This window comes from Salvia hispanica, chromosome 2, assembly GCF_029641045.1.
Source record: "Salvia hispanica isolate PSC_SH4W2 chromosome 2, Shi_PSC_v1, whole genome shotgun sequence".
Taxonomy (NCBI): Eukaryota; Viridiplantae; Streptophyta; class Magnoliopsida; order Lamiales; family Lamiaceae; genus Salvia; species Salvia hispanica.
In genome coordinates, this window is record NC_142693.1 from 34,592,305 (window position 1) to 34,611,789 (window position 19,485).

Below are 19,485 nucleotides of genomic sequence, written 5' to 3' on the forward strand. Positions count from 1 at the left end.
TCCCTTTATGTTTATAAATTATCTTAATGTGGATGTTACAATTGTGACAACTAATAAAGTTTAAAATTGTATGTTACAATTGTGTTATGTTGTGAGAATGTGCATTAGATTACTCCATAAAATATAACTCTCGTGAATATTTATTTAAATATTAATGCGCACTTTGGAAGCATTTAAAAAATTCGTAACCTATATTCTCTTAATTTTCTTATGAATATTTATTTAAATATTTAATGAGCACTTTGGGAGCATTTAAAAAATTTTGCAACCTATATTCTCTTAATTTTATAATATACTGATGTTTTAATTCCATGATCTCTCATATCCTAATTTTGTACCTATGAAAGGCAGAGTTGTAAATGAATTACACACCAACAAAAGCATTCTCCATTCTCTCTCAAGCTCCCAACATTTTATTGATATTTTAGGAACATTATATTGCTCAATTTTTGGAACTCCATCAAGTTCATCGGTCCCTAGCGAGTTTGAGATGTTATATACGTTCGGAGGAAGTCATTTCATCTTTGAGGATAATACGTCAATTTGAGAGCACTAATCGTGATGTAATTTGTCTTGCGGAAAGAGAGTTTTTTTCAACTAGACTTATCGTTCGGTTTATTTTATAATTTTCATTATAATTTCCATTTCATTTATTGTTATTTTTTTCTTTGATTACAATAGTTAGAATACCGCGTGTATATGGTTCGAGAATTTTATCCTAAACCTTTTTTACAATTCTTAGAGATAGAAGAACTGTAACATCTTTAACTCGAAACATGTATAATATATATTTATCTTCATCTTACACAATTTATTATTTTTTTATATTTATATTGTCACTTGCGCTATAATTATATTAAGTGGTGACACAAAAAATAATATTCTGTCACTTATGATGAATTAATAAGTGGTTATATATAGAGGGAACATCTTTTTTGGTCCACGAACTTTGCCAAAGTATCATTTTAGGTCCGTGAACTTTGAAAATATCATTTCAGGTCCATCAACTATGGGTTAATATCATTTGGAGTACTTTTTAACTATTTCCAAGTTTTTTAGACAAAAATACCCTTGATACCTTAAAGGGTATATATTTTTAATAAATTTATCCTATACTCATATTTTTTATAAATATCTTTAATATATATTTTTGATGAATTTTTAAAATATAATTTGACCTTCAATATTATCACTTAATTTTGTAATTAAGTGACATGCAAGAAAAGATCCTTATTAAAATTTTTATTATTAAAGAAAAGTTCTTTATTCAATTTTAAAATTCTTTAATATAAAAATTGAAGAAGCAATTTTACTTGCATGTCACATAATTAAGTGATAATATTGAAGGTCAAATTATATTTAGAAAATTCGTCAAAAATATATTGTAAAAATATTTATAAAAAATATGAGTATATGATAAGTTTATTAAAAATATATATCCTTTAAGGTATCGATGGTATTTTCGTCCAGAAAAACTTAGACATAGTAAAAAAGTATTTCAAATGATATTAATCCAAAGTTGATGGACCTGAAATGATATTTTCAAAGTTTACGGACCTAAAATGATACTTTGGCAAAGTTCGTGGACTAAAAAAGATGTTCCCTCTATATAATATGTATAATCAAGTTGATCAAACAACTGGTTGTTCAAACAAAATAAAATAGTCTGCTACCAAATTTTGGTTTATTAATAATACTATTGTTGAAATTAGGATTTAGCACTTAATTGTCTGCGATACAACTGATTTTATAAAGAATATCTAATTAACTTATCTATAGGTGATCATACTGAGTAAAATATATTATATTAGATATATTTTACAAAAAGAAAATTTGCAGTATTGAGAATTGTAAAGTAGCATAAAATAGTATAGATGTTTCATGTTCCAACAAGCCATGTTTAAAAGTGCAATAAATAAAGATAAACGTTCCAACATTCAAAGAACTATCATTGTTCATTAATATAATAGTGTTAATTCAACCAATTAATGAAATGTTTTTTGTGTAGTTTATCATTTGAATTTTGTTTTGTCATAATTTTGACGTTTTGAATATTATGATTTATCGATTTATTAGTTTGTTAAAAGTATGATTTACATATTTTTAGTAGAGACATATGAAGAATTGTTTTAAACATATTTTTTAAAAGTGTCAGCAATTGATATAGTCTCTTCATCGTTGTCCAAATAATTGGATTTGTCTTGATTCCATTTCAAATATGTTTTTTTTTATGTTTTTAAGTGTAAAATGAATTGAGGAGCATATATTTATTGAATTGTTATTATATAATATATTTTTCTATTTTTAAATTTTATATAGTATATTTTTATATTTTAATTAATCAATTAACAATTTTAAAAAGTATGACAAAAAAATATTCTGTGATGCACGTGGGTTAATACTAGTATAAATAAGTCAAAACTAAAGTTAGTTAGCTTCTGTATAATAAATCATACTCCGTACATTATAATCATATTTGTAGGCTTGATGACTTTCACATTTTACTTAAAATGAATTGTTTGGTGGCCCAACACTCAAAAAAAGTTGTTTATTCACATAAGACCAATAGTTCAATCACCTACGCATTTTAATTACTTACTTCATAAGCCCAATCTACACTGAGTATCATTTAAACATAAAACACAAATTTAATTTGTTACGTTATACTATACAACTGCATTGGTCCTAAAATTCTTTTTGATCTTATACATTAAATTTGATCTTATGATCCATAATATATTATTTTGGTATTTTTAGTCCCAAATATATTGTTTTGGTCTAAAATAAATTTTCTATTAAAATTAACAGTTAAAGTAGTTGACTAATTTAATAACTTAATTATAATCTAATTAACTTAAGTTATAATTTAATACTCCTTTAGTTCCCTCATTGCTAAGACAAAACCATTCCGCACAGAATCCAAGAAAAGAATGTTTAGGGGCCGTTTGATAGCTATGTTTCGCCTAAATAAGAGATTAATATGGGTTTATTTGTGTGTTTGATAGTTATGTTACCAAACATAGTAGCCCGTGTTTTGTATCCGGCCCGCACAAAGCCCACTGAAAATCTTATGTTTTAACCATATTTGTAACTATCCAAAATCCCATGTTATTTATCATGGAAGCCTAGTTAATTTAGCAAAATATAATTTTACCCATCAAAACTTCTAACCAATCAATTTTACTTAGTTGTTGTGTTGAAAGACGCCATTGTCCTATTAAATCATAATATGATTTTTGTTGATGTCAATTTATTGTTCTCACTTTATTTTTATTATATTATATTATACTTATAATTACGTAATACTTGAAGGCAATTGCTTTTTTTTTAAACAAAAATATACGATTTTGTTCAATCCACAAACACTTTAAACTTCAAAAAATTTGAACGTATAAAATTTGGCACTTTGATAAAATATTTACATATAGAATTTGTCCAAAATAATTAGTGATTATTCAAAAAATTTGTCCAAAATTATCAATGCTCACAAAAATAGAATACCAAAATAAATATACATTTTTTGATAAGGAGTTTAGCTTGAAAATATGCTAATTTTTGTAAGGAGCTTATGAAAAGATGCTAATTTTTGTAAGGAGTTTGGCTTGAAAAGATGCTAATTTTAAACAAAAATATACGATTTTATAGGAATTATTAAGGCAAAATGAGGATAGTTTAGTAATTAACTTAAATTAATGAGGATAATTTTGGCAATCATAATTTCAATCCTTGCTTGTGACTTATTATACCAAACACTACAATAAGATAACTCACAATTATCTTAATCTACCAAACACCCAATATATGTAAATTAACTAATCGAAACTATAATTACTATCACATTATGGTATCATGTCTAGTCGAAACATGACATAGCTACCAAACGAGCAATTAGAGTGTTAAATAGATAGATAATAAAGTGGAGTAAATTTGGTAATTTTAAATTTAAATTTTTATATGTATAAAAATTAAAAATTTATATACATGAAAAATTCTTTGATTTTTTAAACTGCTCATTCATAGTTAATTAATTCTAAAACTCTCTCTCTCTCTATATATACAGATACTATTAAGTTATTATAATCTGATAGAATTAATTAATATACAGTTCCACGTCTTAACATCTATACTACTTAAAAGTGACAGTTTGTTGAAATTACTATTATATTCTTTTTGGAGGGAAAATGAGATGTGTATATGAAGTGCCATGTGGCATTTTTTTGGCAGGGCAGAAAAACTATCTACTGGGCAAATAAAAAGCAAATATCATTGGTTAAAAATTAGTCCAATCAAATACAGAAAAAATAGCTTCTCCAAGAAGTTTAAGATACTTATATAGAAACACAATTAATTGAATCTGCATATTTTTTGGACTGATTTTCTGATACTTTGATTTTTGATTGCAGCATACAGGGTGCTTGAAATCCAGCGACAGCTCCGATGAGAGGGCGGCAAGGCTGCTGGAGACGAGGCTGTGGTGGCAAGGCGGCGGCTGGCTGAGAGAAAATGAGGGATCCGGAGCGAAGGAGATAGGGAGGAAAGTTGAGAAGACGAAAAAGAAGAGGACAGAGAGAGAAGTAGGGCGGCAGCGGATTCATTCAAAGGAGAGGGAAAGAGCCGAAGTCGGGATATGAGGGGGTTGGCGGGTGAGGCGGCAAGAAGCTGGTGTGTTCAGCACGACAGCGAGCATGTGGGTGTTGAAGGGGCACAAGCTGGAGGTACTGTGGCTTGCGGCGGCGTGGAGATTGGTGTTCAGTGGCCGGCGGACAAGAGGAGGTGCCCGGCGGCGGCGAAAAGCTGGTGTTAAGCGGGTTCCACGATTGGAGGGGAGAGTGAAGGAAATTAAATGAGGAATGGAGGAAGGCGTTGGCGTTGGGCAGGCGAGGTGAGTGAGTAGAGATGTGGAGGCGCTACTTTAGGGTTAGTGTATTAGGTGTAGACGAAAATTGCATTGTATATTTGTATGTATAGGTATTAGTTTGGGCTTAGTGTATTAAATTTTGGAATATGGGCTTTTAATAATACTACATAATTCTATAATTGATTTTTTTATTGTTTGCTCATGTCCGCTTAATTGTAATTTTTTTTTATTTTTTTATTCGCTGGGCTCTATTATTATATCCTAAGCTAGGTTTTAATTTTGAATTTCTTATTTGGGGTATTAGGTTTTGTATAATGTATATTTTTAAAATTAAATTATCTCTTATTAACTAATTAAATTTATATATACATAGTTAGAATTGAATTAACTTTGATTTATTCTATTAGGTAATATATTGTTGATTAAGACTTTTACTCATTCTTTTAGGCTCTCAAAATATCGGAATATGTATATATATTATCATGTATTTACATAATATTGATGATGAAGATCACAATCAAATTAATGTCTCCAATTAATTAAATAATACTATTAAGTTTATAGAATAAATTACAGAATTAAATGAAGTTAATTTGGACTAATTAATGATCTCTTTTTTAGTAAAGGAGATTTAATTTGGATGTTGGGACTTGGGACTATTAATTTATTGTACATCTGTCAAGTTCCATTGCCAAAAATAATTGTTAATAAAATAATATAATTTGTTTTGTACGGAGTATTGAATAATACTCTCTCCGTCCTCTATTAGAAGTAATACTTTGACCGAGTACGAGTTTTAAGAAATATAAAGAAAAGTTGGTTGAAAAAGTTAGTGGAAGGTGAGATCAACTTTTTTAAATTAGTTTTATGATAAAATGTGTGTGAAATGAGTTATGGAATATAAGACCTACTTACTATTTATGGTAAAAATGAAGTGCTATTCTTAATTGGGGACGGACCAAAATGGAAATTAGTAACTCTTATTCGGGGACGGAGGGAGTAATAAACTTAGTCAATTTCTCAATTAATATCACACATTAATATTATTTTTGTGATATAAAATGTAATATTAAACTAAAGTACATAAATTAATTATGAAAAATTATGAATCGTAACAAAAATTAAATATAACTATAAAATAATAATTTTTTAGAATAAGATTTAAAGGTTGTTGATATTTAAGAATTTATTCTAATTTATTACTAATACATTTTTGTAAAACTGTAATTATATATATAAAAAAAACTTAACTGATTATAAGTAAATAAAGAATAATATATTAATATTGACAAAAACAAAATACCAAACCTAAAATTTAAAAAGTGATCGGTTTATAATTATAGTGATAGTGATACATGGAGTTAGTTCCCATTTGATTTTAGAAGTTAATTATAGTAAGTTTTATATTACTAATTATATTTTGTTAGAGAAGTTACAACTCTAAATATATACAAATACCAAACCTAAAATTTCAAAAGTAATACGTTTTGAATTATTGTAAATTGTAAATTTTGAATATTTATTTCAATGCATATATGTAGTTAATTTCCAATTATTCGAGAACTATTTTATAGTAAGGTCTATGACACTAATTATATTTAATTATAAAATAATTATAGTACTCCGGTTAATCTTAACTGAAAAAAATTAGTGTGTTAAAAAATTATTATAATAAATGCTTATATTTATATTTTTAAAGGTATATTTGATTATACTTTCATCAATCTTTCTAATATACTTATATAATTTATTAATTTATAAAATATTAGATTAACAGAAGAAAATTAGTTTGTTAAAAAATTATTATAATAAATATTTATGATTTATGTTTTTAAAGTTATATTTGATTATGCTTTCATCAATCTTTCTAATATACTTATATAATTTATTAATAAACCAACCAAACCAAACTAATCAACAGTTTTTTTTTCCATTCGGGTTATGCCAAAGTCGTTGAGTCATTATAATAAATACTTAGCACAAATTTAATTTTAAGAGTTTGTATTTTATTGATTGGTAAATTAAATTTATTGTGGTATAACTAAATTATTATATTAAATATTTGTAGATATAATTAATATAATAATTAAATTAGTTATTATATTTTATTCAAAATATATACCCATAGTTACCATTTATTATCTGGAGTACTTAACTTAAATTATACTAAAGTAAGTATATTAATTGTGAAAATTAGTTATTTTAGTATTCTTGGTCTATTTCTAAAAGGCATGTTTTTAATCATGGGCAAATGTATGTTGTATTTTCAAGAGACAAAATTATGCTCCATCCGTCCCATAGTAGATGTCACATTTGGGAGATGTGAGATTTTTGGAGATGTTATTTTGTGTGTTAAGTGGTGAAAGAGAATATAATTTTATAATTAATGTGAGATAGAACTTTTTCTAAAAGAGGAAATGTGACATCTTTTGTGGAACAAACTAAAAAGAAAAGTATGATATTTACTATGGGACGGAGGGAGTATATTCTATAGTGATGATGTTGATGTTACATTTGATTCTATTATTATGTTGTTTACTAAAACTTTTTCAGTAATTAAAGTATTTTTGAATTTTGCTATTTGATTTAAAGTACTTTAATCTATTTTTTCAAATTAAATATTGATTTATTCCAATAATTTGTTGTTGGTGCTTATACTTTGATGAGACTGATCGTCTACTGTTTGTTAGAACCCAGAAGAAAAAATTACGTGCTAAAATGTATAGTGGTTTGGCGGAGGCTGTATTGCGAGGTGAGACAGATGGTTTATTGCATAGTAAACGAATCATTCTATCTTCCAGTTCTGTTGGTGGTGCAAGATATATGATCCAGAATTACCAAGATGCGATGACTATTTATAGATCGATTGGTTATCCAAATTTGTTTATTACATTTATGTGTAATCCGAAGTGGCCAGAGATTGTTACTCCCTCCGTTTTTTAAAAATAACAACTATTTTCATTTTGGGTCGTTCCTTAAAAATGAAACTTTAGAATCTTTCTATTTTAGGACATGAGCCTTACTATCCACTAACTCTACTTTCACTACTTTTCTCTTTCTCTTTTTTACTTTCTCAATTTTCTTTTTCTTCTCTCTTACTTTACCAGTTTTTCCCACTTACTTTACCAATTATGCATTAAAATCCGTGCCGTTTTAAATGTTTATATTTTTTGAATACGGAGAGTAGATTTCTTGGGGTTAAGGGACTAAAATCTGATGATCGTTCAGATATTGTATGTAGGATTTTCAAATTATCTGATTTTACTTTTTGGTCTTTATTTAAACATATTTTTTTATTTTTTCATTTTATTCTGTATTTATTTTTTAAATTTCTTTTGTCCAAACACTAGTAACTTCAAAATCGTGACTTCTGATTTATAAAGTAACAAAAAAAACTTTAATAATTCCTACTATAATAATTCAAAAACAAAAACAAATTCTAAAATAATTCGCGCTTCAGTCTAAACTACTATTACAGTACTTTAATTCCAATATTTCAATCAAGAAAGAAAAATCTTAATTTTCTTATATTTTTATTAGTTTGAATTTTCGATTTTAAAGAGTGTTAGATGGACATATTAAATTAAAATAATCTTTTGCGAAAATGACTTTTTGTCTATAAAAACTTAGACTATTCTCCTTACGTTCCATAGTAGGGGAGGCATTTCTTTTGGCACGCGATTTAAGAAAAATTATGTTAAGTGAGTAGGAAATGAAAAAGGTTGAGAAATGAAGAGAGAATAAAGTAAGGGGGAGTAAAGTAAGTGAGAAATAATATATGGACTTTTAATAAAAAGGAAAATGACTCTACTACTAATATGTGGAACGTTATCAAAATGATAAAACGACTTCACTACTATGGGACGGAGGAAGTACCAAATTGTAAAATGTATATATGCCTTTAGTATAATTTTCAATTTAATTAATAACGTCACTTGTTATAAATAGTGAAAGAGGAAAATCTTGGTCATTGATCTCCAAATTTTTTAATATAAATAGGGGAACGTTTTTCACGAAACAAAAATCATCTATCTTATCCACTAGAGGAAGTCCGAATTGAAGTAAGAACCGGTGAATCCGGAAAATTTAGTGAGGAGTCCGACAATGCTCTCACCTTTGAAGGAAGGTTGTGCGTGCCAAACAACGAGGAACTTAAGAACGAGATCATGGGCGAAGCTCATGAAACTCCATACACTGCCCACCCGGGAAGCACGAAGATGTACCAAGACTTGAAAAAGTCCTTTTGGTGGAATGGCATGAAGAGGGATATCGCTGCATTTGTGGAACGTTGCTTAGCCTGCCAACAGGTGAAGGCATTACATCAACGACCACATGGAAAATTACAACCATTGGAGATACCCGAGTGGAAATGGGAGCACATGGCCATGGATTTTGTGACGGCCTTGCCGAAGACCCTAAACGGGAACACCGCAATCTGGGTGATTATAGATCGACTTACCAAGAGTGCGCATTTCATACCGATTCCGGTAACCCATGGATCGAGCAAGCTGGCTCGGATCTACATAAAGGAGATCGTGCGATTGCACGGAGTCCCAGTGACAATTACGTCCGATCGTGACCCGAAGTTCACATCGAAGTTTTGGATTAGTCTACAGCGCGAGCTTGGAACACGATTGAATTTTAGCACGGCGTTTCACCCGCAATCCGATGGGCAATCCGAGAGGACGATCCAAACCCTCGAGGATATGTTGAGAGCCGTGATACTCGACCGCGGTGGAAGTTGGGAGACCGTACTACCGCTAATTGAATTTGCTTACAACAATAGCTTCCAAGCAACAATCAACATGGCGCCATATGAAGCGTTATACGTAAGAAAATGTAGATCGCCGCTCTACTGGGATGAAGTTGGAGAGCGACGGGTGCTAGGACCCGATGCGGTCGAAGAGATGGTTGAAGTCGTTCGACAAATTCGTGTGAGAATAAAGGAAGCCCAGGACAAACAAAAGTCATATGCTGACGTCCGACGAATCGACTTACAATTTCAAGCCGGTGATAAGGTTTTTTTGAAAGTGTCCCCGTCAAAAGGGATAACACGTTTTAGTGTTAAAGGAAAATTGAAACCGCGTTTTATCGGGCCTTACGAAATTCTAGAAGAAATAGGACCCGTAGCCTATCGATTGGCACTACCGCCAAGTCTTGGAAACGTGCACAACGTCTTTCACGTATCGCAGTTGCGAAAATATGTGTTCGATCCGAAGCACGTGATTCACTACGAAGAAGTCGCGTTGAATTCCGACTTGAGCTACGAAGAGAGACCCCAAATGATCTTGGACCGAAAGGTTCAGAATTTGAGAAATAAATCCATTGCTAGCGTGAAAGTGTTATGGAGGAACCATGGATATGAAGAAGCCACGTGGGAGCTTGAAGAAAAGATGATGGAACTGTACCCGGAACTTTTTCCATGAGGTACCAAATTTCAGGATGAAATTTCTTTTAAGGGTGGTGGAATGTAACGCCCCACTTTTTTCAAACCCTAATTTTCGGGTTATAAAGTTTTTGCATTAAATGCCTTAAATGCTATGATATGTGGATTAATTGATGAGTGATTAATTACATGATGTCTTTGTGACCTAATTGCGTATGAGAGTTGAGATTGCGTTGAATAGTCAACTTGTTGAAAATATGACGTGGCGTTGAAAAGTCAAAGATGTGGAAAACATGACATGGCCGTGGAATGGTCAAAGTCGTTGGAAAATGTGAAGTGGAAGTGAAATTCGAATATGTGAATATTTGATGCGGAGTAATATAATTGTGGTGAATTATTTTCCTAAGGGATGAGTGAGAATTAAATAGAAGCATTATTTAGTCATGTGGAATTATTCGATCCCTCCTATTATTATTTGGAGAAGAAATCCTATTTTTCTTGGATTTAATTATTTGTTTGGGATGATTATCCAAATTAAATCCAAAGTCCGATTATACTTTAATTCCACCTTGGAATTTTCGAAAACTCCACTTTGATTTTCCATGAGATTTTCGAAAATCTCATATATTATGGGAGAAGGGATTATTTATATTATTTGATCTCTTATTTATTCTATTCCATGAATAAATAAAAATATGCTAGAATATCTTACCATATCTTGCCATATCTAAGAAGATATTGCCATATCCTAATTAAATTAGGATTTGAAATAAAATCCCTTGTGAGATAGGCATAAAAATCGCCTACTACTTGTTAGGTTTGGTATACTGAAAAGCATATTTCGAGCAAGTTTTGCTCGAATAGAATCTTGCTTGTATACGTAAAACTCTATAATCCACTTTTAACCCGATTCAGTATTATTCGAGCAGTTTCGCACGAATAGAATCAGTATATTATTACATTGTGTTTGCTTGTGCATTTATAAGATGTTTTATAAAGATTTAAATGTATAAGAAGCAAACAAAGTCTAAGTCTTTTGCTTAGTAGACTGGTTGTGGGCGTCGTCCACTTTAAGGTAACACAGTCGGTTCTATGCAATGCTTTGCAAAAGAAAAAGAAGAATTTCACAACCCAGATAGGCTTAGACTACCTATCGTGAAAGGTTGCAATGTCAGTCCGATTATTTCTAAGCCTTTCTGAAATAAGATGACGTTGGTGTGGTATAGCACTGAATGGATCTAACAGCAAGACGTGTCTTTATGCTATCTACTGAAAGACTAGGTCTTGATAAAATACTACTATTTCTTAATCTACATACGTTAGCATTGAGCATACGGTATTGATTATGCACTACTTTAACTTATCAAATGGTGCGGGATTTTCGCAACCCAATAATCCTGATATATTGGGTAGTGGTGATTAATATCTAGCGGTGCTACGATTGCTATTATGTTGAATCGTGCACGAGGTGAGTCTCGTTTGATAATGTCCTCAAGAGGAGCTTGAACAAGGTTTTATTATTTGGAAACTGGCCAGTTGGAGTTTTATTACTCTATGAATAATAAATAAGTGTTTCTTGCTAAGTCCACTCTTGGAATTAATAAGATGTTAATTAATTAAGTTCATAGCAGACATTAATTAATTAATGGACATTTATATCTTAAGCGCGAGAAATAAATAATATAAATAATGGAAACCCGGATTACTTGTAATTTCGGATTTGGATGGGGAGTGCAAAATTACTTCTGTAGTGGCTGCTCGTAATATTCCAATATAAGCTTGTATTAAATTGTGGGTTCAATTTAATTAGTAAAAAGCTAATTGGGCGAGCCCATATCCAAAACCTTCCATAGATCCCTGTCTGGGCCCAAAAGGAACTAAATATAAATAGGAGAATAAAGGAGACAGAATGATCACAATTTCATTATTTGTAATTTTCGAAAATTTCAGCTTCCCCAGCTGTAGGAATTTTCGAATTCCACTCCTTTTCCCAAAAGGATTTATTCTGTCTTCTTTATTTAAGTCCTAGTATTTTGATAAGATCAGCCCACCCTGATATCGAGATACAGTTCGGGAACCAGTAAGAAGATCTGTGGTCTAGTGTTGAAGATCATCGTGGAGAAGGCGCGAGCAATCGACGATTCTTTGGAGAATCAAATCGGTAACTCTAAACCATAGAAATCATGTTTAGGATTTATATTTTCTAAGCATGAATTATTTGCGTTCTAGCATGCAATTATCTGTTTAACATGTGAATTGATTAATCGCATAATCGGTCAAATAGATCCATGTCTGATTTATTTGTTTTGTACAAGTCTTCCACTGTGCAAGGGGCTCCAAACCCCATCACTACTATTATTTGGAGAGGATTTAATTATTTATTCTACTCCGTGAAATATTTGAATTTAATTATAGGCTAATTAAATAGCCTATAATTTTCGAAATTCCCCTTTCTTCTCAACCAAAATAACGCCAACTACTATCAAATCTCTCCATATCTTCATAAATTAAATAATTAAAGATATTATTTTGGCACTCTATAAATACATGGGAGATCCTAAACCCTAGCAACATCAATCACGCCTCCCACTCCCCCATATTTTCGAAAATCTCTCCCCCACTCTCTCCAAAAATTTCTTCTACATTCTTCAAGATTTCTTCATCAATTGAGAAGAATCCAAGTTGAAATTCAAGAGTTTATTGAAGAATCAAGGCTATAACTTGTTTCTACCGTTCGTTCTTTTGGAAAAGGTACTTTAATTTTGATCTCCTCTTCTTCTACCGATTAATCGGTGTTCTTGAGTCCACATGCATTTAGATTGAGTGAAGGAGAATTAAATTGATGATTTTGGGATACATGTGTGAGTATGTGTGTGCGTGACTGTGTGTGTGTGTGTGCACGCCTCGGTCGGCGTGCACATGTGTGGTGTTCGTGTGCGTGTATTGTGTGTGTAGAGCAATCATGCGTGACACGATTTAATGGTGAATTTGGAGTTGTTTTTCGAATAAAAATGATATGTTAATCATACCTTGATTTTGGATGATGATATTAAAGATTTATCAATGGGAAAAAGGAAAACATGGGAACATGCATGATTTGAAATCAATGATTGAAACTGATTTGTGATACGCCTAAATTAAAAGTGATACTTCGCGCTCTCAGCGTGATAAACGAGGAGAAGAGAATACTATCGAGCTAAGCCGACGAGGTGGGCTTTCTTTTAAAATAAGGACATTGTCCTAAACTGATATTGATGAGAATGAGATATGTGTTATCATGCCTTGATTTGTTTTGTCGTGCCTATCCCTCGTGGCTATGCCACTATTGATTTAATCGAATTCGGATCCTTGTAGAGCCGCAAACTCTACTTGGGTTAGTGTACACCAATGTTAGACCGAGTGCTGGCGTACGGGTCGGCCGGTCTAGTGACCTGGATTGCGGCTGCATTCCTTGTCATGTAGAATGAGGATATGGTAAACGTCGATGTGAAAAATGGTTGCGTGACCGTGATATTTGATAAAGAATATATTGTGGTGCCTCGGGCCTTTCTAAAGATAAAACTCCGATGGACACTTGAAAATGGCATGATAACTATTTTTTTGTGATAAAACTGTTTTCGGCAATGAGTCCACTGAGTATGATTATAGTACTCAGCCCTGCATGTGTTTTCCCTATGTGCAGGTTGAGCGGTGACGAGCGGGCGGCGGTGTTGAGTAGGAAATAATAACATGATCTGTTGGAACTTTAAGTGTCGTTGTGTCTCCATACATAGCTTCACTTCTCTCTTGGTCGCTTCCGCTATATTATGAAAACTTGTGATCTTTTGGTTGGGTTGAATACTTTTATTTCGTGGGAATATTTTGGATATGGAACAGTTAAGAATATTTTGGAAACGTTGATAAGCATTTATTGCGATAGCCTTTTGTTGGATTTCATTGCTAAGGTATTATTCTTCTCCCATTACCTTTAAATGAGACCCTAGCCTATGATCTTTGTTGCATTTAAGTCTTCCTAGATAGCGATCGCCATTATTATTGTACCCTAGAATGGCGGGTCGTTACATTTATAGGGTTGTTTGGTTTACAAAACATTTTTGGTTTTGTGTCTAGATAAAAGTTGAAAAGACAAAATTACCCTTACACATTAATATTATTATCATTATTAATTTATGTTTTAATTCATTTCATTACCAATGCTTTACTTAATTTTTGTAAATTTAAGATTGATTTATTAAAATTCATCATTAGTGCCAGATTAGTAATTTAGCAGTACTGGTTAATATACAATTCTATTTATATATTTTAATTAGCTACGTTAATACACGATTTAAATGTTTTCGTTAATTTAGCTTAGTTCATTCATTAAAAACTATGATATTTGTCTTGAAAAAAATGCAAGCTCAAGAACTCAACGGATATTAGCTCAAACAAATTAAACAAGAAATTGATAGAGCAAAAGTCTAACAAATTAATCGAACACTGAAACACAAAGAACATTTTTTTTTTCTCAAAAAAACATATGAATTGAAGAATGGTGATGAAAGAAGGAGGCTCATATAAAATTCAGTTATCTTTCATTATTGCAATTTATACAAAATTAAGGCCTATTCTACATTGATCCTAATTAAAACCTCACAAAATTACCCCAATCCAAAAAGTCAAGAACAATTACACAAGAACATAGGAAAAACTTTGGCTCAGATTCATTGGGAATCGTCACGGCCCACAACCAACACCCACTCGAATCAGAATATCCAACAATCGAATTAGCCTATGGCAGCCATGGAGCCACTACCACCAGCGGCATCCACTGCCGCTGCACGACGGAGAAAATGACTATTGTCATCAGTCGATGGCAGCATCGGAAAAATATGTTGCGAGATGAGAGGGTTGACAAAGTAGAGAGGGAAAGTCCGGTGAAGTTGGGAGGGGAGAGAGGAGAATGGAAGGCAAACACTTGAGAGAGGGAGAGAAGGGCACACCAAATTGAGGATGAGAGAGAAGTGGAAGAGAGAGAGGAGGATATAATGGAGAGTGAAATTTTAATTCAGCTTAACTTGCTTTATCGGAGGGGGAGGCAGAGATTAATAACTAGGCTATACAGTGAAAATATCGTGGTTCGAGACGGGCCGACAAAAATTAACAAGGGCCTCACTTTTTCTTATTTTGCCAACCAAACATCAGTATTACACCGTTTAAGCAATATAATTTGTTTTTAACTCGAGAAAACCTATTAACCAAACGACTCCTTAAGCGATTGAACTATTGGACTTATGTGAATAAAAAAATTTTAGTGTTGGGCCACCAAACAATTCAGTTAAGTAAAATGTGAAAGTCATCAAGCCTACACATATGATTATAATTTATGATTTATGTATAGAGAAGCTAGCTAACTTTAGCTTTGAGTTATTTATGTTTAATGGCAAAGATTGTTCCTACATATTTAATTACATTACTAATATTAACTAAAGTAGAAATTATAGTTGAAGCGTCTATAGCTATTTTGTCAACATTTTACTTAGTATACAGATACTTTTCTTAAACTTATAAAGACTCACTATGCACTTATGCAGTTGCCCTTTTAAACCTGACAGTATGTAAAATTTCATTTTCAATAGCGATACAATATGGTATAGCATGCCTCATAATTTATTATAATCTAAAATTTGTGGAATAATAAGATCAAGTAATTAATATATATATTCGGTATCAGATTTATTTTGGTAACACAATTAAGTGAGTAGTCAACATGATTATCTGCACAACAACCTTTGATGACGATTATAAATAGAGTACATCAACTTAACAAGAAACATAGAATTAACTTTCTAGTTCGATTGAAGTACTAATTATAGCTGATATATAAATAGAGATTTGAGTTAAGATGGGTTTTCATGGAGTGATGTTGATTGGTTTAGTAGTTATTTGTGCAGTAGCTTTGGGTGTTGTTGATGGCAATAGTAGTGACGAAGCCAGCTTAGTAGGGAGCGGATGGGGTCTCGCTCGTGCAACCTTCTACGGCCCACCCGATGGCCGTGATGGAATGGGTACAAAATATTCACCCTACGCCGGGTTTTTACAATAGATAGACAAAAAAAAAAAAAAATTAAGGTCATTGATAAGGCTAATTTCATGCATTGGTTATATAGTGAAAAACATCACATTTCTGCTGGGTCTAACATGTTTGATTAAGCCAGGTGTGTGATAAAGCGCTAGATCCAGGAGATACTGGAGGAAACAGTCTAGCGAGGAACAGAGCAGAAATTGATCAAAACTGAAGGAAAAGAAGGCTAGAGGAAGGGAGTTAATAGCTGAGGGCAACAAGGTCTATCTATACCTCGCTGGGCCCCACCTCAACGCCTATAAATGGAGGAGTATGCAGCATGAAAAAAAAGAACTTTTTTCTCGCTCTTAGCTCACACACACACACTTGGAAATGGAAATTCGGGTTGGTTAAGGGGGTCGTTTTTGAGTTCAGTAGTTCCGACGTAACACCGTCCGCGTGAGGGCGAAGATACAATCGTTTTAGTTCCAGTTTGTTGTTTCTTGTTTCGAACTTCACTTTCGGGAGTCGAATCTGCTGTTGATGTTGCTTAATTTCCTATGCATTTCTGTTGGTTTCATTTCCTCTGTTTTGGAGTTGATTTATGTTGAGCTATTTTCTCTGTCGACATGGTGTTTGATCTGGGAGTTTGGTTGTTGATCTGTAATTGTTGTTGATCTGTGGAGAATCCAAATCTGTTGTTATGGAGCTGTTTTTGGTTGGAGTTTTGTGTCGGGTGCTTGGATCCGGAGTGGATTTAGCATCCGAGTTTTGGATCTGAGCAGGGGAGATAGATTTGTGCATGAATTTCAAGTGTTATGTTCTGTTTCTGTTTGGCTTCGTCTAGTAGCGTAGATTTTTCTGTTATCTTTTCGTATGTCACCTACTTGTTTTAAATCTGATTGTTTGCTTCTGAATCGCGTCCTATTAAGTTTACCGAGTGTTCTTGCGAGTCCGTCGGAGAAGATGAAGTCATTTTTCAGTTGATGCTTTAGTTAGTTATTCTGCAGCTTTTCTTTTCGTCCGTATCTACCTTTTCAGCTTTGGGTCCCACTTGCATTTTAAATTCCCTGGTCTAGGTAAATTAGTTACGAGTCTTTAGATCTAGTGATTGTCTAGTCGTAGTTTTCATGCAATATTCATTTCTGCCTAGATCTAGCTGTTAGCATAGCAGAGTTCATTTCCAAACCTAGTTTAATTTCCTCAATCCAAAAAAATGCGTGGCAGCAGCCAAACCAAAAATAGTTTCCAGATCTCTATGCATATTCATTACGCATCCATCTCTGTGGGATCGATCCCTACTTCCCTGTGCTAAATTTTAGTATTCGTGGTTGAGGGTTTTGAAGGAGTGTTCTGTGTATCCAACGACCGAGATTCTCCAGTTCCGCGAGTTCCTAGACCCTGCGATCTAGTCGATTCGCTGGATCTAGGAGGCTTGATAATTTTACAAGCACTAGGAAGAGACAAAGCAATCACAAAACACACTGCACGCTTCAAATGGCGCCGTTGCCGGGGATGGATGGCGTAGTTTTTTTTTATATATATGTTTAGAGATTTGGTGTATATAGTTTTAATTTTTGTGTTTCTTTTTGTTGACTTCGGATTACACATAAATGTAATAAACAAATTTGGATAACCAATCGATCTATAAATAGTCATCGCATCTTGGTAATTCTGGATCATATATCTTGCACCACCAACAGAACTGGAAGATAGAATGATTTGTTTACTATGCAATGAACCATCTGTCTCACCTCGCAATACAGCCTCCGCCAAACCACTATACATTTTAGCACGTAATTTTTTCTTCTGGGTTCTAACAAACAGTAGACGATCAGTCTCATCAAAGTATAAGCACCAACAACAAATTATTGGAATAAATCAATATTTAATTTGAAAAAATAGATTAAAGTACTTTAAATCAAATAGCAAAATTCAAAAATACTTTAATTACTGAAAAAGTTTTAGTAAACAACATAATAATAGAATCAAATGTAACATCAACATCATTCATCGTGGTTGAGCGGAGACGAGTTGCGGTGTTGAGCCTTCGATGATTATCAATTAATCAATTTACACAAATTTCAGATTTTTAATTCAACAAGACTCTTGGGTCCAGAGCGGAAAGAACTGAGGCTCTGATACCAACTGTAACGACCCGCCATTCTAGGGTACAATAATAATGGCGATCGCTATCTAGGAAGACTTAAATGCAACAAAGATCATAGGCTAGGGTCTCATTTAAAGGTAATTTACCAGAGCATTTAATGAACAATTAAATGGGAGAAGAATAATGCTAGCAATGAAATCCAACAAAAGGCTATCGCAATAAATGCTTATCAACGTTTCCAAAATATTCTTAACTGTTCCATATCCAAAATATTCCCACGAAATAAAAGTATTCAACCCAACCAAAAGATCACAAGTTTTCATAATATAGCGGAAGCGACCAAGAGAGAAGTGAAGCTATGTATGGAGACACAACGACATTTAAAGTTCCAACAGATCATGTTATTATTTCCTACTCAACACCGCCGCCCGCTCGTCACTGCTCAACCTGCACATAGAGAAAACACATACAGGGCTGAGTACTATAATCATACTCAGTGGACTCATTGCCGAAAACAGTTTTATCACAAAAAAATAGTTATCATGCCATTTTCAAGTGTCCATCGGGGTTTTATCTTTAGAAAGGCCCGAGGCACCACAATATATTCTTTATCAAATATCACGGTCGCGCAACCATTTTTCACATCGACGTTTACCATATCCTCATTCTACATGACAAGGAATGCGGCCGCAATCCAGGTCACTAGACCGGCCGACCCGTACGCCAGCACTCGGTCTAACATTGGTGTACACTAACCCAAGTAGAGTTTGCGGCTCTACAAGGATCCGAATTCGATTAAATCAATAGTGGCATAGCCACGAGGGATAGGCACAACAAAACAAATCAAGGCATGATAACACATATCTCATTCTCATCAATACCAGTTTAGGACAATGTCCTTATTTTAAAAGAAAGCCCACCTCGTCGGCTTAGCTCGATAGTATTCTCTTCTCCTCGTTTATCACGCTGAGAGCGCGAAGTATCACCTTTAATTTAGGCGTATCACAAATCAGTTTCAATCATTGATTTCAAATCATGCATGTTCCCATGTTTCCCTTTTTCCCATTGATAAATCTTTAATATCATCA